General features: G+C 40.4%; 1 protein-coding gene across 3 annotated transcripts in view; it reads left to right on the top strand.

The window, feature by feature from the left end:
• Positions 1 to 2,951: 2,951 nt before the first annotated feature.
• FREM1 (FRAS1 related extracellular matrix 1) overlaps positions 2,952 to 20,717 on the top strand; it is a 171,909-nt gene continuing 154,143 nt past the window's right edge. Inside the window, exon 1 of one of the 3 annotated variants that reach the window (XM_070480529.1) lies at positions 2,952 to 3,257. The gene's annotated coding sequence lies outside the window, so the exon portion shown is untranslated. The remainder of the gene's footprint in view (positions 3,258 to 20,717) is intronic. The other 2 variants (XM_070480528.1, XM_070480527.1) reach the window with 2 other exon arrangements.

Below are 20,717 nucleotides of genomic sequence, written 5' to 3'. Positions count from 1 at the left end.
AATGAGTGTTGAATTTTACTGGATACCACTTTTTGGCATTTATTGAGATGATCATATGGCTTTTTTCCTCCTTCAACATATTAAGTTGTTAGATGTTTTTATTTTGAACTGTCATTATAATCCTGAAATAAACCCTATTTGGGTATAATATCTTTAAAATACATAGAAAGGTTAGATTTGAAGGTGTGTTATTTAGAATTTTGCACTTCTGTGTAAAAAAGTGATCTTGGTCTACACTTTTAGAATTTCAAGCAGAGCACATGGCTCTTTTTTCTGCCTTGCTGGGTTTATTTCATTCCCTGTTATTCTCTAGCCATCCCAAACTCAGAACAGCAAGTCTCTGCCTCTACACAGTCCCACTAGGTTGTGTTTCTGTCTTTTCTTGTACATAAGGGTGTTAATCTTGCTTTCATTTTATTTACTTATTTGCTTTAATTTGATCTATTTAAAGTGGACCATTCCACTCCTAGCCAATAGTCTTTTTTGCAATATTGAATTTTATAAATTCAGTGGAGGAACTTCCTTGATGGTTCAGTGGCTAAGACTCCATGCTCCCAGTGCAGGGGGCCAGGGTTCAATCCCTGGTCAGGGAACTAGATCCTGCCTGCTGCAATGAAGATCAGAGATCCCTCGTGTCGAAACTAAGACCTGATGCAGACAGATAAATAAAATAAATACGAAAAAAAAAGAATTCAGTGGAAAACCATCTTCACAGTACGATGGATAACACTTCTGTGCTAGGTGTCATCAGCAACACTTAAAAGGCACACTCCTATTTTTTTTAACATAGGCTTTTGGTGAAAGTGTTGGCTGTGCTCCTTAGAGAATGTTATATTCTACGGCAGTTTAACAAAATTGTACATGTTTACAATTCAAAAAGGTATGGTCATTTCCAACACATAGCATTCTGTATTTTTCATATCACATCTAACCCTAGGGTTAGAAATAGAATGACTTCTTTAAAATGCATCTTGTTTCAGTACTAAGTTCAACAACACATGCTTTTAGGGGGAGAATTCTTTGTTGTTTCTTTGGCTAAGTTCTTTTAAAACATTCTGGCTTTGCATTTCAACTCGTTCAAAGAATACTTTATTAAAGTTGATAACTGTATTATTTCAACAGCCGCTATCCACTGGTGAAAGATATGAGAAAGACTCACTTATTTGTATAAGTGGGTACCTCAGATTTCAAGATATTTTGGCTAAACTAACTCTAGTTCTGTTTATTCTAATGTATGTTGAGCACAAAGTTAGGCCAACCAGCATGTGTGTAATTAACTTAATGAAAATTACATTTCCTGAAATATGTTGCAATCTATAAGTTTTTGTTGTTTTTTTGCTTAGAATGCTGAAGGTATTTTTTCCCCTACAGAAGTAGTATAAAACATTTATTTCTGTTTCCATATGAATCCATAAGCTTTATTTAGCCCAGATGTTAGGAGAAGCACATCAATGCAACTACCTACTATCATTACTTTCTCAACTAATAGCATCTAAAATCATCTTCATTTCTTTGAAGGTGAGATTTTCATAAGCTGGGAAAGTTTTAAATGTAGTCTGAGAACAGGATTGTCTATCACACTGTGTTTCCTGTCATCATTAAGGGTTTATTTCTTGTTTTTGTTTTTTTAAAGATTAGTACATGAGAGTACTAATGTATAGTACTAATGGCAAAGTATAGTACATTGCCACTATATTTTGTTTACTAATACTTTTGTGTAGTGAACACTGTTTACTTACAGAGAGCTTAGTGATTCTTGGAGACATTTTCATCCATTTATTCTCAGAGCAAGAGGAAGGAATCAAGAGATTCTTGAAGATTTTAAATTTCTGCTGACTCCGAGTAAGTGTACATGTGCCTTTCATTGCTAAAGCATCCATAAAGCATGTTTTAGAATGAAATAATTGTTTCTCTCTCTCCCTTTGAATTCTTTTTCATTTTTTCTTTGCTTTATTCCTTCTTCACATAATTTTCTTCCCTTTCTTCTCCATTTTCTTCTCTCTCCCTCTCATCACTTCCCAGAGAGAGGGTCTTATGTGGTGATCTTGTTCAGGAAAACAAGTCTTGTCTGAATTGGATTTACAGTGCCTTGTTCTTTAGGCAAAGGTTTAGAATAACCAGACATGTCTCAATGTAAACATTTCCCCTAAAGCAAGATAACACTCCAACTTCTCTATTTATGGTCTGTTTAAAAGTTAGCCCAGATACTAATGCCACTATTTTATTTTTTTCTGGTGGGGATGAAACCCAGGAAAGCATTTCATCTTGCAGTTGTTAAGGAACAAAGCTTTTACCCACCCACTGAATCCCGCCCAGTTTAACTGAATGAACCTCTGTTGAGAGTACGTTTCTTGACCTGTAATAGGGTGGAATCAGTGGGGTCAGAAACTATATGCAAATGAGATGAGATTTACAGAATTTTTCTGGGTTTTTAAAAAAGAACCAGACACATGAAAAGCCTTATAAACTGAAGAACTAAAGTGGTACTTAAAAACAACCCCTAGAATCTCCTCTTTTCCTTTAAAGGTTGTGACTAAAGTTCAAAGAGGCCAGGTCCCCTCCCTCACCCTCCTCCCTTCTGAATGCAGGACATCTTTTCTCAATCTGAATAAAAACCTTTCAGGCTGGGAATTTACTTCAGGAGAGGTTTAGGAAAACAATGTTTGAAGAGTTTGAAGGTTTAGGAAAAAACTTGTGTGAGTATGAGTGTGGGTGGGTATGAGCATGTCTGTGTGTGTACCTACGCATATGTGTGTACCTATGCATATGTGTGTTTGCACACACATGGGTATGAGGGTGTGTAAATGTGTGTGCTTGCCTGTGAATGCATATGTGTGCAGGTGTGGGCACATGCACATGTGTGGGTGCCTGTGTGTGGTGTGTGGGGTGATTGTGTGGATGGGGTGTGGGTGTGTGCCATGTGTGTGTGCCTGTGCGCTGTGACGGGAGAGGCAGCTTGGGATCAGCCAGTGGCGGAGCAGTTAGTACAGAACTAATAGAAAGGGAGCTGGGGAGAGACTAAGAAGAGACGCCACCGACCTTTAACAAAAGCTCAGTTTTGTCCCTGCGGACCCAGCCGGCAGAAGGGACTGGAGAGCTGTGGCGCTCTGCCAGGGAGGTCGGGCTCCCTGCAATCAGTTGCAGGCATCCCTGATCATCCCTTTTCCCTGGGAGTCCAGAGCTTGGCAATCGGGAAGTTTTCAAAGCTTCAGCAGCGACTGCAGCCTTGGAGAAGACCAGCAAAGACTGTGGAGTGTGTATGTGAACTTCAATTCTATATTTTCTTATGGGGTGGGTTAATGGATTTTTAGTACAAAGAGAGCTAAAACTCAGCTGACCTGAAAGACTGGAATTTCAGCTCTTCCCCTCCCTGGGCTGTTTTTCCTCCCCCTTTCCTCTCAAAGCCCTTTAAATCAGAGATTACCGGGTCAGTGACTCTTATCCCGCCTGCCTGCGCCAAGGGTTTCTAGCTTTTGACTTGGCAAGGAAAACCACTACCTGTAAGTATCTGCTTTATGTATTTCCTCTCCTCTTGACTGTGAACATTCTGCTAGAATGCCCCAGAGGTTATTTGTGTGGTAGCATTAACTCCGAGTGATGATACAAAAGTAGATCAAGTCTGCTTGCAAAAGTTTAATTCTAATGTAAACTCACAAGGTGGCAAATTGGAGTGTTAAAGAGCCCAGTGTCCCAAATGGGAGGCTCTTTATTACATAATACAAATTTATAACTCTCTTCTCAATCCATCCCCAATAGCATTCACCAGTGAAAAAAACATTTTTACATTCTGAATTGTCCCCTTTCCCCGCCCCCCAAATCAGAATATTTCTTTTCAGCTAAACAAAATGGCAAAGAGAAAAAATGCAAAAATTAACAAAACAGATAATATCCTCATGGTATAAAGATACAAAAGTTTGGATGAGATGATTTTTGGATAGCTTTGCTTTAGTTTAGTTGTATATGTATATACATATTTAAAGTATGGTTTCTTTTTTTATGGAGTTGAAAGCCAGTGTTGGAGAGGCAAAGAAATCATACTGTTCTGAAGTTTCTGACTGATTTTTAATCTCTTTCATCTCTTTATCTGGATTTGGTCTAGAGACTTTTGTGCTGTAGTAAATGATTTTTTTTTAGTTGTCATCTGGATCCCAGAAATAATTTTCAAGGCATTTAAGTTTTGTTTCTGTTTTTTTCAACGCTTGTGTGCAGTCTTGTTGTGTGGTATGAATTACAAAGCTTAAAAAGAGCATTTCAGGGGCTGGTTGAAGTTTATGGCCTGGGATTCTTGCTGGAGAGATTAACCTCTTCAGGACTCTTTTACAGACCTGAGCAGGAGATCCAAATGCTTTACAGGTTTCTGCTCCGGAAAAGTGATGCTACCATATTCAGCACTGCTTAAAGCTTGAAGCTTTTCTTCTTAGTCCTCTGCTTTTCTTTGATAAAATTGCCTTCAGAAATAATACCAGGAAAATGTTAAATACTTTCCCTCTTTCTCTTCATCAAAGATCCTCAAAACCCAATGTCCCTAAGAACCACTTGGGGGAAGGCAGGCACCTAGGCCGCACCCCCAGAGGAGTTTAGACTTGGTGGGCCGGGGCTGGGGGGGCTGAGGAGGTGGGGGGTGGAGGGGGCAGGAATTTCCCTAGTGATTCTCATGCAGGCAAGATCACACTTGGATGAGTAGTGCTTTACATCGTTCTTGGCAAATTAAATTCTTGTCACGTCCTCAGTTAATGTTAAACCTCACACCTAAATAATAAGCATGAGTGTGAGCTGATGTTGAACACAAGTTACATGAAGCATGGTTTTGCATGCTTGACTGACAAACCAGAACTTTTAACCAGCTCTCCTGCCTTTACATTTCCCATAAGTAAGAAAAGCAGTCAGGGAAATATGCCCCGATTCCTTGTGTTGGACTGTGTGGTCTGACCTGCTCTGCATGGCCAAGTTATGTTTGTCTTGGAAACTTTAAGCCCAGGGCTATTCTTAGTTCTTTATCAACCTGCTGGGAATGCTCTGCTCTTGGGGACAGATTAGGCTGAGTGGGCTGAACTGAGTTGGATTATTTCTTGGGACCTGTTCAGTAGAAGTATAATTCCTAGAAATCTGTTTTGATTGGACAAACCTATCAGGATTGGGAGAAATAGGAAATGATTCCTCCATCATGTTGAGGTCCTCATTAGACAGCATATGAAAGGAAGAACTCAGCTTCCATCCCTGTCACCACTGACAATGAATGACATAATATATTTACAGCAAAAAGAAAATAGGATATGGTCATCAGTGCCCTTTTCTTTTTTTTCCTCTCTTCATTCCAGATATTTGTAGGTGCCTGCTACATGCCAGGCTCTGGGCTGGTGCCAAGGATTCAGAAAGATTAGTGTATATAATATGGATAGACACTTTGTCTTCATGGTGTTTCATGTCTTAGGTGTTGCTAACTGATCTGATATGAGTCACCTATTCTTGCTAACTTTCACTCTGCCATCACTAAAACAAAAGTGTTGAATTAAATTCACTTCCGGTATCTTTCTAACTCTGATATTCTGACATTGATGGGTATGCCTCAGTCTTCTAAACATAGAGGGATGAGAGCTTTTCAGTGTTTGCTTTGACCACAGGCCCAAAGATTTGGCTTACTGCTTTTCTTAAAATTTAAAAAAAAGTACCATTGAAGTTTTCTTTCACGAAGAATCAAGACTGCTGATCTAGTGAGTTATAGACAAACGCCACCTTTTCAGAGCACACAGGCATTCTCACAATGGAAGCCTGTAACTCTCTGGAAAAGCTGTTCCCTGGGCTGGCTTACATGGGCCAGCAGCCTCTTATCTTGTCTGAATCTGCTGTTGCTCTGCCTTTGGAGAGCTGGGTGGTCTGAACTGGGCTTGCCGGCTTCCATACTTGCACAGCTTGCTCCTTGACCCTTTCATTCAAGTGGTTGATAGCTTTTGTGCTGCTGGGTGAGACTCAAACAGAGACCTTAGAGGGGCTGGAGAAAAAAAAACAAAACAAAACAAGTCCCTAATGAAATCTTACATTTTTTGTATACTGTAGTTTCTTTTACTGCAGTGAATGGGGCAACATTTCAAAGGGTTCTAAAACTTGACCATCAAGATAAAAATATCAAAATATAGGCGTGATCTATGTGTTTTTCTGACAAATGTAGCCTCCAGCTGTCTGAAGATACTGCATTTGGATGGGAAAGTGCTCACTGGAGGACAGAGTATAGGGATCTTGCAAAGTTAAGATATTTTTGACAAAACGTTCTTGGCCTCTTGTTGGTAAGTTTAATGGGGAGGGCAAAATAGGCTTTGGTTTCACTTTCATCCCTCTCTTTTTCTGAGTTGTTGATAGGATGTCAGAAGACTCCTTTAGTGCATTGTCAACGGCTGCTAAGATTGTCATTCTTTGCTCTCAACTTGGTCCCTGAAACCTTCGTATCTGGCTTCCTTAGAGAGAGAAGCAGATAATGCTCCAGGACTCAGCTGAGCTCCAAGTCCTTCCACTGACATGGCCCACCTCCCTGGGATCCATCTCTGCATCCTATCAAATGTTACCAGCTGCTCAGTTATTTACAGATGCTCCTTGAATTCTTCTCTTACCATACACAAACCAGGACTTTATCTTATGAGGTTGCACTCAATACCACAGTATTTTCTTTCCCAGGTCTAAATTTCTTGTTAGCACAATTTTTTTTTTTTTTTCATTTTGTAAATTATAAGCCAAAATCATTGAGTAGTTATGAGAATTCCAGAGGGGATCAGAATTCCCAGATGAAGATTCATCCAAATGTTCAAATGTTGTTAAGTGTTTCCTATCAAATCCTGTTTATTGCCTAGATTTGTTTTTATTTGTTTTTGTAAAAGTGATTCTTCTTGAAAAAACAACACAGTAACATCCAAGAGCAGTGCTTTAGTTCTGTTTTTTATATAAATCTTCTCTTTTGCTATCACGTGGTAGGATGAAATATTTTTGTCAGTAGGCATTAGTGCCTGTTGTGAAACCAAAAGGTAGTGTTTGTAGAAAGCCCTCTTGAATATTAAATCAAAGTGGTATAGTAGAAGAAAAGAATGGCCTTTGAATACATTTTAATTGGGTTCCCATCCTAGGCTGTAATGTTCTTTTGATGTTTTATGATGTTGGCCAAGTTACTTACCAGTTTCCTTGGGAGTAAAATAAATGTGTTGATGCTTACCTTCCCAGGTATTTAGAAGGGCTAAATGACATTTGGAAAGCACCCAGGATGGTATATGACATACGATTGGTTCTCAGTAAACATTTCTTCTTTAGAAGAGGACTAACAGGTATGAAGGCTGGAAAGAGTTGAATGTGTGACAAGCCACTCAATTTATAGGTGAAAGGGGAAATGGGAAATAGAGCTTTCTTCCAGGCCTCATAGACTGGGCAGAACGGATATCTGTCCACCACTTCCTCAGCCTTTACCTCTGGGCAACAGCCTTGTTCTCCCTTGATTCCTTCTTTCAGGTTAAGAAGAAGCATGAAACAGATTCATGAGCTCAGAGATCGCCAGAGGGATTCAAAGGGAGAGAACAAAGGCACTGTGAAAATCATTCTGTCCTCTTCTACCTGACCCTTCAGAATTAGAGACTTGTACAGCTATTTAAGGTACATATATAAGGAGAGGAATCATCTTGTTTCTCTTGGGATTTTGCTCTCCTGTAGCAGGCAGCCCAACCTCAAGGGGGAGTATTTGTTTGTGATTTTGAAAATCTCCAGTTGCCCTGTGGTCAACCTATGAGCTGTCACCAAATGGAAAGACACAGCCATTCAGACATGTGGTGTGAGTACTCTCTCTCTCTCTGTCTTTCTTACTCTTCTAACGAGTTTTAAGTCCGAAGTTTAAACTGGAGTAAGTCAGTCTCTCAACTTACATCTATGGACCTCCTCTGCGCCAAGTCCAGTGACCAAAACTGGAGATAATTTGAGTGAGCAGAACAATCATGGTGATTATCTTCAAAAAGCTTTCAGACTAAGGTCAAAGGCAGACATGTTTGCAATGACTGCAGGTGGGCATTGTGTGGTAAGGGGATTGCAGGGTTCTAGGCCAGCCGTTAACCTAGTCTGGGAGGTTGAGACCTGGAGGAGAGGTAGAATTTAGCCAAATGTAGGGGTAGGCAGGAGAGGGGAAAGGGCATTCTTAGCAGAGCGGACAGCATGAACAAACCATGGAAAGGCCTGGAATGGGGAAATGCCACAAGTTTAGGAAAGAAATGAAAACCTGAGTGACTAGCTTGTTAGTGGCGAGGAGGAGAATTGTGTGAGAAGGAGGATGTGGAGAGATGGCAGAAGACAACTACATAGGAAAATCCAGTCCCGCAGTTAAAGGGACCCCAGAAAGTACCTGACCTACACTCAATCCCTGAGACAAAGAACCCTGCTGATGTCTGTACCTCAGCCCTTGCTGTTACTGGATGGCTTTGAAGGAAAGTTCTTTCTCAGAGGAACCCATCCTCCTGGTTCTATGTATGGGAACCACAGAATAAAGTCATTCCTCTGGCAGGTATTTGAAGACAATTTTTTTTTCGTCAATTATTCCTCAAGTAAATCTGCTCTGTCCCACACACATGCAGTTGATGTTTTGGAATGTAAATTTATATGTTTGTGTTTGTTGAAAGTGAACTTTGTGGCTTCCGTTTATCATTCCAACCTCCATTATCTAAGATATACATCCTGACTCTGTCCTCAGTGATAACAGTTAACCTTCCTGGATTTTGGCTGTCTGTGAACTGGATAAGCTAATCTCTTTATCTTTGTTTAGGAATTTGGAAAATTGTTGAGCCAGAGGGTGCCAAAAGTGGAGCTCTGGGCACCACCTAAGCTGTTTCTCACAGAAAGGTCCAAGTATAAATGAGAGAAGAACTCAACAGTGTCAATGTGGGCTGATATTCTTGATTTGACAAGAATGCTAAATGTACAGTTCAACCCTAATCACTGATTTCATCTGTTGATACATGTGTTGAGTGCATATCACACACAGCAGAGAGTTCTGTCCTCCAGCTTTGAAGAGTCACGCAATTGTGTAGGATGTGATACATGCCCCATGGTGGGTTTAAGTAAAGTGTGACTTTTCTGCAATAGCAGGAAGAAAATCTTTCCAAATGGAATGATGAGGTCTTGGGATATCTTGAAGGAGGCAGTTCACAAGGCATTAACATGTGAGAAAGATTTTAATAAGAATGGAAGCAAAGACATTCCAGGTAGGGCAGACATGAGGAAGGGCATACAGATGAGAATGTCCATCAAGACCCAGTGATGTGTAACTGAGGTTGCAGGAGGGGGAGGCCTGTGGTTTGGGGATACAGAAACCCAGAGGTGATGGACAAAGACCATGGAAGCAGCTATGTAGTGGGAAGCCAGGTGAGGTCAGATTTTAAAGAATACTGTATTTTCGATGATACTATATGACCAAGAGAGAATAAAACAGAGGATGGAAAGAAAAGGAAGAGAAGATAAAGGAGAAAGAAGCATTTGTGAGATAGAAAGGGAAACGGGAAATGTATTGAGTCACAGAAGCGATTGTGCAGACAGTGTGGGTGGAGGGCATTGTTGGGCACTATTGAGATCAGAATGGACTGTTCAAAGATCGGAATGGACTGATCATCAGAAAGAACTGTCCAGAGAAAAGTTCAGTTTGCTGTCTCCATTAGGCAGTCACTGGCAGCCTTTGAGACAAGCCATTTCAGTGGACTGGTAGTAATTTCCTTTTAGGAAATACAAGGCTGGTGAAGGAGTGGGTAGAGAATGTTTATTTGACTGTGCCAGGTCTTAGTTAAGGCACGTGGAGTCTTCAGTCTTTGTTGTAACACACAGGCCCTTTCAGTTGCAGCATGTGGAATCTAGTTCCTTGACCAGGGATCAAACCTTGGCCCCCTGCATTGGGAGTGCAGAGTCTTAGCCACTGGACCACCACGGAAGTCCTGAGACAATGTTTCAAGGAGATAGTATCATTGGTCATATTGAGATATATAATGGGAAAGGGGAAAAGTAAATGTTTGGTGACTATTATAGCAATAGCCATAATAATAGTGGTAGAAAAAAGCGCTAACATTTATTGAACACCCACTTTGTACTTAGGTGTGCTCACCATAATGACCTCATTTTATTACCTCCTTATAGACTCTTTCTCTAAATACAGTCACATTCTGAGGTCCTGGGCATTAGGATTTCAGTATATGAATTTTGGATGAATGAAATTCAGCCCATAACACATTACCACCATATCACCTTGCAGTAGTTAGCTGATCTTCCAAATTCTTTAGATATTACTGCAGCCAAAGAAAATAGAATAAAACCTGTAGTCTCATAAACCCACATTTAAAAATAGTTTCTATTGCACTCTGGATTTAGAGTTTGGCTTCAGGATGAGGTGACCGGGAAAATTCCTCAAGCAGGACTACCTTTGCATTTTCGAAAATCTCAGATGGCACCCCTTTTGCCTTTTCTTATTTGGCCATAAAGCCCACACGATACTGATCTGTTTGTGTTAGGAATGAGCAGTCTGCCCTGTGTACCATTTTGTATTACAGAGGCTATGTCACTTCAGTCTTAATTGTTGCTGAATCGCTTTATTGGGAACTACTAGTCTTTATTTACTTCTCATGAAGTGAAATTCCCTGGTCTGTGGCTTTATAAGTTGCTTTGATGCCAGGCCCTTATGGTTCATGTACATCACACGCTATGGGATACAGTGGTAGGATGACTCTGGAAGTGCTCAAATATCCCTTCCTCCACTGCAGTTTGCCTACATTAAGAATGCCAATTGATGGTAACTGTGTGAGCTGACAGAGACATGGCCAGAGATGGCATGGCATTGCACAGCAGCCTAACTGTCAAAGACAGCTCCATGCTTACATGTGCCACATCTGAATTGCTAGCTCTGTGGCCAGAGAATTCTGAAATGAGGACTTTAAAACCTAAAACTTAAGACTTCAGCCTTTCAAAATTAAGATTTTTCATAATTTTTAAGACTTAGATTCAAGACTTTAACATAATAACATGATAAGGAGAACATGTACCTTTAATGTGCATGCTCAGTCATGTCCAACTCTTTGCGACCCTGCCAGGCTCCTCTGTCCGTGGGATTCTCGAGGCAAGAATACTGGAGTGGGTTGCCGTTTCCTCTTCCAGGGGCCTTGGAGGTGGCTCCCCAGCCCTAGTCTTACTACTTTACTCTACAGAGGTGGTTTTCAGACATGTCAAAGAACCTAGCTTCAGTCTGGGCACCAAAGTTCCTTTGACCTCTTATAGGAGAAGGAAAGAAAAGTGCAGTTGTTTCCAGCAGCGATTCTCAATTCTGGTTGCTCATTAAAGAAGGTTTGAATTCACGTGCCTGGACCCCCACTAATATAAATTAAATCTCAAACTCTGGGAGAGGTGCTTGAATGATGGGGAAGGGAAGTCAGTGATGGGCCTCACTAGTGTAGGGGTGATGCCAGAGGCATCACTTGGTGTTTCCCGTTGTCAACACTAGGGCAGACCACCTTAAACCTTCACGGGGACTGCTGCTTCCTTCTGGGCCAGTGGAGTGGGGCTAAAACCAGGAGGGTGAAGTCTCCCCTGCAGCCAGTTCGTATCCTCGGGTCCTGGGAGACCTGGATCAACCGCCACATTGCATACCTCTAGGGGGCGCCATTCACTTTGGGGGCTGTGAAAACCCCACTTTGGTTGGCCCCCTTGGGGCACAGTTACAACACAGACGTTGCCCTGGAATTTGGTATACTGAACTGACTGAAACTAAGGGAAGGACTCCCAACGCCTCTGATCAATACTGTAAACATTAATTTGGTTTCCCACGAAAATCTCGTCCACCATGATGAGTTTATGCAGTGCTGAGCGGCATCACATTTCGAATTGCACTTGCCAGTTAGTCTGGACACCCACGCCTATGGTAAACGTCTTCTTGTGTGTGCATGCATGCTAAGTCTCTTCAGTCGTCTCTGACTCTCTGCGACCCTATGGACTGTAGCCCGCCAGGCTCTTCTGTCCATGGAATTCTCCAGGCAAGGATACTGGAGTGGGTTGCCATTTTACTTCTAGACAAATTATTTGAAAACCAACTTTAAAAAAATAGCGTATTTGTGTCTTGGAGACTCTAAGGAAGTATTTTAGCCAAGAGTACTTTTGTGCTCTGTTTTTTTTTTCCTTTAAAATACTTCTCTAACTTATTGGTGTTTGGTATTGTTTTATACTGCTGTTCTTATATTGTGCATTGCTTTATTCTCCACCACAGATTTGTTCAACAGTAAGTCATCTAATCAGACTTTCAGATACTTTATTTGCAGCCTGTGATGTTTATGGAGATTTCATTTTTGAACCAGTACTTGAAGCATTTTTAGTCTGGCTGGCTGAGCGCATCTTCGCACTTTCCATAGCCTACCCCAAGTTCTGCCAAAGGAAGCAGATCAAGGTTTGCTTTTGTTCATGCAGTTAAGAATCTTAAAGCAATTAAGCTCAGTGGCTCACAGAGGTATCAGGGACTCCTGCGTGTGCAGAACTAACCCTGGCGCTGGGTTGTGTGTTCACATGTGGAGTCTCAATGTGTGAGCGTGTCTTAGGAACCAGAGAGACTTGATGGTTTCTGAGTGGCCCTTGAGAAGCAGGGGACACACAGATCCCCAGAAAGGACAGAGCTAGGCTGCCTGGAGAAAATCACACTCATTTCCAGACTTTAGAAGTGGTGCAAGTGAGAAGTCGCTGTGGTTTGTCTTGTTTGCTTTTGGCTGCTGATGGCTCTATACAGCTCTATGTAAAATTTCCTACCTCTGTCCGGATGTTACTGGAGGGTCAGTTCAACCTCAATTGTGGAGCATGTCCAAGGATGGCTCAACTAATAACATTTAGAAAAATTAATAAACTTTAGTCTTTGAGCAGATTTAGGTTTATAGGAAGATTGAGCCGAAAGTGCAGAGAGTTCTCACATTCCCTCCCTCCAGTTTCCCCGGTTATTAACATCTTGGTTTAGTCTGGTTTGTTTGCTTCAACTGATGAGCCAATAGCGATGATCTAAAGCCCATAGTTTATATTAGGGTTCAGTATCTGTGTTGTCCCTTCTGTGTGTGTTGACAAATGTTTAGTGACATGCGTCCACTATTACAGTGGTAACATTTTCAGTGTGTTTTAGAAAAACAACAACAACAACAAAACTTTGATTGGCCTGGGGTAGAAAGGGGAAGAGAGGAAACTGGCTTTGGTTGAGCCTTGTGTGTGTCTTGGGGACCTCAGGTGAGTCACGATTTATTTATATATAATAGTACATTTAACTATTTGGCAACCCTGAGATGTGTCAGTTATTGCATAGATGAGAAAACAGAGCCCAGGGAACAGTGAGAACCTTGTTCAGGGAAATGATGGAACCAGGAAAGATACACCAGTCTGGTAGAGTTTATTCAGAATCTGTGCTGATCACCACTATATTTTCTTTCACTTCAGCTCCAATCCTGCATCAGATAATTAAGCCCTCTATCCTTCTTTGTTTAGTACTGATAAATCAGAAAGTTGTTTACAAAGTTATTTGTAAACAAACAAGTATTTGTTTAAAAAAAAATGAACTGTTAAGTTTAAGTATCACAATAGTTTACTGCATCTCAATATATAATACTGTGGTTTACTTGCCACACTCTGCTTATGTTAATGAATAAAGCAGCAGGCCCAAGCAGTTTTTTTCAACCTTTGGCAAATCACAGGCTCTTAGGCCCCTATTTCCTCACCTTGACCTTGGGTGCTACAGCAAACAGTGTGAATCTGGGCTCTCCAGCTTGTCTCCTGGGATTGAATTCTACCTCCATGGTTTATTAACGTTTGCCTTGAACAAGTTATTTATCTGTTTTCTTAGAATCTTTGGTATAGGATCTATTCTATAACATGTTGTGAAAATTAAATGAGTTAAAACAGTACCAGAGGTGAAGTAAATACTAACACATGATGCTGTTGCTGAAGATGATAACATGTGCAGTTTGGAGGAGAAGCTCCTTCCAGTTCTATAATTCTGTAAATGGATATAGTCAGTTATAGTGAATGTGAGTGTTTTCCATTCTAAGTTATTCAATTAAAACAAGCTGTTGTGAAAATTTGTATGATACAACCCTCTGACTAAAAGCAAAATGAAAATAAATTATGGCCATTTCCTAATGTTCAGGTAAATACCTCTGATAACTTAAGAAACTTTAATAGTCATTAAGAACAAAACTATAAATCGAGGGGCAAAGTCTTTTCCCTCTGTGATCAGTTTTTTCTATCTTTGAAGGTAGTTTTAATAGAAAGTCTTCGTAAAGAAAGGTTGAATGTCTGGTTTCCAAAGACTGCCCTGGAATTTGGATTTCTGATGTAAATTCATTAAGTGTGGATTTATCAAGTGTGACCAGAAACTTTGTAGATACCATGTGGCCATTCTTTATTTCATTCATTTTAATTCTATGGCTAATGTCTCTTGAATGATTTTTCAAATAACCTGGATTTTAAAATTAAAAATGATTTTCTATAAGTTTGCAAACTTTGGACTTAATGATTTCTTTCTGCAGGAATTCTCAGAGCCTTTAATAAGCTTATATTATACTGTAAATCTCTAAAAGGAGTTTTTGGCATTTTGTACTTCATGTATATTTGGATATAGAAGACTTGTGGAAAACTTTTTAACATCTCCAACATGTGCATTAAAAAAAACACAACTTGCAAACTATGGCCCTTTTCAGCAAGATAGACACTGAAGTGTTGAAAAATCTAAGAAAGGAAACCTTCTAATGAGTTTTTGTGATAGTCAAAGATCCGTATTGGCACAACCTGTGCCAATTGATGGTACAACCCAAGGGGTCTTTCTCTTCATAGTTTTCTGAGTCTGTGCTTCCTTTGACTGAAGCCAAATGTGGCCTCTGTACCCTGACACCAAATTAAATCTCAGAGGTAGACTTTTGGGTGGAGTAGAAAAGAATTAGCTTAATTGCTTTGCCAGGCAAAGGGGCCACAGTTGGCTAAGGCCCTCAAAACTAAGTGTCCCAACCTGGAGTAGGCAGTGAGAAGTTTTATAGTAATGGTTCAAAGAGAGTGTGACAGCTCAGAGCATTCTTCTCATTGGTTAGTGGGGAGGTAGTGGGAGTCAGCATCCTCAACCTTCTGGGTCCAACCGATCTTGGGTCTAAGTGCTTGTGGGCAGTTTATGGTTAACTTGTCCCACCTGGTGAGAGTTTCAGTGTCTGCAAAACAGCTCAAAGATATTGTCATGTATGTCCCATGAAGGGGAACCAGGACCCTACCCCAAAGCTGCACTATTATTTCTTAACTGTTCTTCCCTTGTCTCTGCATCCTCTCGCTTCCCTAATTAGTGACGATTTGAACCTGCTGGTGGAAACTCAGGGAAGGTCACGGTGGCTGAATGAAGCCTATTTCCTGTAATCAAGAAATGGGGGACAAAGAAAGATTTTTATGTTTGGTGGCTCCACAAGGTCCTGCTCAATTTCATGATCTAGAGTCAGTTCAGTTCAGTCGCTCAGTCATGTCCAACTCTTTGTCACCCCATGGACTGTGGCACACCAGGCTTCCCTGTCCATCATCCACTCTGGAGTTTATCCAAACTCATGTCCATTGAGTTGGTGAGGCCATCCAACCATCTCATCCTCTGCCATCCCCTTTTCCTCCTGCCTTCAATTTTTCCCAGCATCAGGGTCTTCTCCAATGAGTCAGCTCTTCACATTAGGTAGCCAAAATATTGGAGTTTCAGCTTTAACATCAGTCCTTCAAATGAATATTCAGGACTGATTTCCCGTAGGATTGACTGGTTTGATCTCCTTTCAGTCCAAGAGACTCTCAAGAATCTTCTCCAACACCATAGTTCAAAAGCATCAATTCTTTGGTGCTCAGCTTTCTTTATAGTCCAACTCTCACATCCATACATGACTCCTGGAAAAACCGTAGCTTTGACTAGGTGGACCTTTGTTGGCAAAGTAATGTCTCTGCATTTTAATATGCAGGTTGGTCATTGCTCTTCTTCCAAGGAGCAAGTGTCTTCTAATTTCATGGCTGCAGTTATCATCTGCAGTGATTTTGGAGCTCCCAAAAATAAAGTCTGTCACTGTTTCCACTGTTTCCCCATCTATTTGCCATGAAGTGATGGGACCCAGATGCCATGATCTTAGTTTTCTGAATGTTGAGCTTTAAGCCAACTTTTTCACTCTCCTCTTTCACTTTCATCAAGAAGCTTTTTAGTTCTTCACTTTCTGCCATAAGAGTGGTGTCATCTGCATATCTGAGGTTATTGATATTCCTCCTGGCAATCTTGATTCCAGCTTGTGCTTCCTCCAGCCCAGCATTTCTCATTATGTATTCTGCATATAAGTTAAATAAGCAGGGTGACAATATACAGCCTTGACATACTCCTTTCCCTATTTGGAATCAGTCTGTTGTTTCATGTCTAGTTCTAACTGAAAGGAATATTATTGGACTAAGCACCTGTGATTTAGGGTGAGCTGCATGGGTTAGGAGACACTGCATGGGTCTGGATGTCAGGAGACCTTAGGTTCCAATGTAGGCTCATTTCCAGATTATGGATAATCTTGGTGTTTAAAGATAATTAAAGATGACAATTTAGGTGATACACATAAACTTAACACTTCATGGAGTGAATAGTCTCCTTTGAGAGAACTGCAAATGGGCAAAAGGCGAGAAGCTTTTATAAGATAATGAGTAAAAAGAAAACATCTGATTAGCTGGGGCTGGGTTGACAAAGTCAACCTTCTTTAGGGTAAGAAGGCCCAGAATTGGTGTTTAGGGATTGGCTGATTAAATACACTGTGTTTCTGGTCAAGCAGAACATTTACAGGGACATGAAGGTTTGGTTGGCTGACATGGCATCCTGGGAGGGAGTGGCTTCATCTTGGGCCTTAATAGTTATTTCAACATTGGGTAAAGTCACTTAATTGCCATAGGGCTTCTTTTCTTCTGTAAAATAAATGGGCTTCTACATGAGAAAATCCAGTGTTCATGGACATAAAAAAAAAAATAAGCCAAATCTCAAGTAAATAAAGGAATGCAAGTTAAAATAGTGACAGGCTACATTTCACTTGGAAAGTGAGGAACAATTAAAGGGGATGATACTGAATATCAGTGGGACCAAGGCTGGTAAGGGGGTAGATTAGTGCCATCTTTCCATATAGCATCACATCAAGAACCTGGTGTGCTGCAGTCCATGGGGTTTCAAAGAGACATGACTGAGCAACTGAACTGAACTGAAGAAACTCTAAATAAGTTGTGCATCCTTTGATCTTATAATCCCACTTCCAAACAACCATCAAAAGGAAAGAACTAGAAAAATAAGCTGATTTAATTAAGGATTTTTCAACACAATCTATTACCCTAGTAACTAGCTCAATGTAACAATGAAATGACTATAGATGTCCATGTAGAGGATGCAGTGCACAAATGAAAAGTAAAGATCACAAGGAATGTTTAATAATATGGAAAATGCTTAGAAAAGAATGTTATATTCCTGAAAAAGAATTATATGCAACTCTTTTTATAGTGTGGTTCTAGTTAAATTTGAAAACTGTGTACATATACATACTTAAGAAAACCTAAGGGTGTTTTCTTTGGGTGTTGGGAAAATGTATTTTTTCCTTTTCATTATGTTTTTATATTTTTGTCCTTTAGTTAATGAGCGTGCATTTCTTTTATACACACAAAAGGAAGTTATTTTCAGAAAAAGCTAAATTGATAAATAAAATGAAGGATATATACTGATTGATTTCTGAGTGTTCTTGTAAACCACACATCTGTGATTTAGATTCCATTTTAGAAAAAAATTGGCAGAATGGAGGAAGCAAAACGTTATAAACAAAATCAATATATATTTTATTGATCTAATAGAGTGGAATTTGGAAGTGGCCTGCTTGCCTTGAGGCCTTTAAACTGTGCTTGTAGTGTAAGGAGTTGGAACACTCAGATGTGGGTAGGCAGGATATATGCGTTAATTAAATGATCTTAAAGTAACAGCTACTTCCTTGAAAGAACTTTGCCTCCAGTGAAACTTTAACTCCTGCAATAGCCAACCGTTACTGTCTGGGGCCATATAGGAAATTGTTTAGGGTTTGCATACTGTAGGAAAAAGGCCCCAGGGATAGTGAAGCAATAGCAGAGTTTAAGAGTTTGCTGTAATGCGAAGTGGTATAATATAGCAGTTAAGTGCACAGGTCCTGGGGTCAGTAAATATGGGTTATAATTGCAAGGACACAGACTTGAGTCAAGCTCAAGACGTTGGGCTGAGTCAAGCTCAAGACGTTGGGCGAGTAACTTAACCTCTTTTACTTTATTTTCCCAATCTATAAAATCATTGCTTTCTAAAACCACTGTCGGAGTTGAGATATCGTATACAAAGTCCTTTGAACAACGCCTAATCCATAGTAAGCACTTAATATACTGTGTTTTTTACGTGATTATGATGTCATGTCCTTAATTCATGGTTTATTTATCTATAAAATCAGCATGATAACAGTAACTGCTTTGTAGGTTTGTTGTGAGAAATAAATGAAAATAAACATATAAAGAATATGTCTCAGTGCTATATATATACATATACACACACACATAGTAAGCAAGAAGTGCTAGTTGTCAAAAAATGAGAAAAGACATTCAGCCTTCCATATCTGTGCATTTCGTATGTATGAATTTAGCCAATGACTGAAAATATTTGAAAAAAAATTCCAGAAGTTTCCAGAAAGCAAACTTTGAATTTGCTGTGCACTAGCAACTATTTACACAGCATTTACATTGTATTAAGGTATGATAAGTAATCTGAAGATGATTTAAAATATATGGGAGGATGTTGCATGGGTTATATGTAAATGCTATGCTATTACTGCCAAAATATTGATTTTCTCTGCCCACTAAACCTGAATAAATCCTCTGCCAACTGAGAACACAGCAGGCTAGTGCCTCAGGACGGTGCCTCTCTTCCTTGTGGAACTGAGAGACCTCATATAGCCTGGGTCTCCTGGTTTTAGGGTAAATGATAAGACAGACTAATAAAGTGAAAGTGAAAGTTGCTAAGTCTTGTCTGACTCTTTGCAACCCCATGGACTATACAGTCCTGGAATTCTCCAGGCCAGAATGCTGGAGTGAGTAGCCTTTCCCTTCTCCAGGGGAGCTTCCCAACCCAGGGATAAAGTCTTTTTTTTTGTTTTTTGGTTTTTTTTTCCATTTATTTTTATTAGTTGGAGGCTAATTACTTTACATCATTGCAGTAGTTTTTGTCATACATTGAAATGAATTAGCCATGGATTTACATGTATTCCCCATCCCGGTCCCCCCTCCCACCTCCCTCTCCACCCGATCCCTCTGGGTCTTCCCAGTGCACCAGGCCCCAGCACTTGTCTCATGCATCCAACCTGGGCTGTTTCACCCTAGATAATATACATGTTTCGATGCTGTTCTCTTGAAACATCCCACCCTCGCCTTCTCCCAGAGTCCACAAGTCTGTTCTATACATCTGAGTCTCTTTTTCTGTTTTGCATATAGGGTTATTGTTACCATCTTTCTAAATTCCATATATATGTGTTAGTATACTGTAATGGTTTTTATCTTTCTGGCTTACTTCACTCTGTATAATGGGCTCCAGTTTCATCCATCTCATTAGAACTGATTCAACTGAATTATTTTTAATGGCTGAGTAATATTCCATGGTGTATATGTACCACAGCTTCCTTATCCATTCGTCTGCTGATGGGCATCTAGGTTGCTTCCATGTCCTGGCTATTATAACCAGAGCTGCGATGAACATTGGGGTGCACGTGTCTCTTTCAGATCTGGTTTCCTTGGTGTGTAGGCCCAGAAGTGGGATTGCTGGGTTATATGGCAGTTCTATTTCCAGCTTTTTAAGAAATCTCCACACTGTTTTCCATAGTGGCTGTACTAATTTGCATTCCGACCGACAGTGTAAGAGGGTTCCCTTTTCTCCACACCCTCTCCATCATTTATTGCTTGTAGACTTTTGGATAGCAGCCATCCTGACTGGTGTATAATGGTACCTCATTGTGGTTTTGATTTGCATTTCTCTGATAATGAGTGATGTTGAGCATCTTTTCATGTGTTTGTTAGCCATCTGTATGTCTTCCTTGGAGAAATGTCTGTTGAGTTCTTTGGCCCATTTTTTGATTGGGTCTCATTATTCTTCTTGCTTTGTTTCAAAGCCATCATAGCTGGCAGCAGGTAGCCAGGTAATTGGGTCCCTTTGTCTCTGGTTTATTGCGCTGCGGCCTTCTTTCTGAAATGTAGAAAGAAAGAAAACTACTAGGGATGGTCTGTGGTAAAGTTAAGCACCAGGTGCAGGATATAATTAGCATAGAATTAAAGAATAATAGGTTCAGAATGTAGCTCCTATGGAGTTAGGGGGCCAATAGGTGCAGGATGTAGTTTACACGGGGTCAGATTTGTTGTTCAGTTGTTCAGTCATGTCTGACTCTTTGAGACCCCATGGACTGCAGCACACCAGGTTTCCCTGTCCTTCATTATCTCCCAGAGTTTGTTCAAACTCATGTCCATTGAATCAGTGATGCCACCCATCCATCTCATCCTCTGTCGTCCCCTTCTCCTGCTGTCTTCAGTCTTTTCCAGCATCAAGGTCTTTTCCAGTGAGTTAGCTCTTCGCATCAGGTGGCCAAAGTATTGGAGCTTTAACTTCAGGGTCAGCTTAGTTTTGAGAATAGCAAACCTTATTG

This window comes from Odocoileus virginianus, chromosome 18, assembly GCF_023699985.2.
Source record: "Odocoileus virginianus isolate 20LAN1187 ecotype Illinois chromosome 18, Ovbor_1.2, whole genome shotgun sequence".
Classification (NCBI taxonomy): Eukaryota; Metazoa; Chordata; class Mammalia; order Artiodactyla; family Cervidae; genus Odocoileus; species Odocoileus virginianus.
The sequence above is the reverse complement of the archived record's forward strand: the minus strand, read 5'-3'. Positions and strand labels throughout refer to the sequence as shown.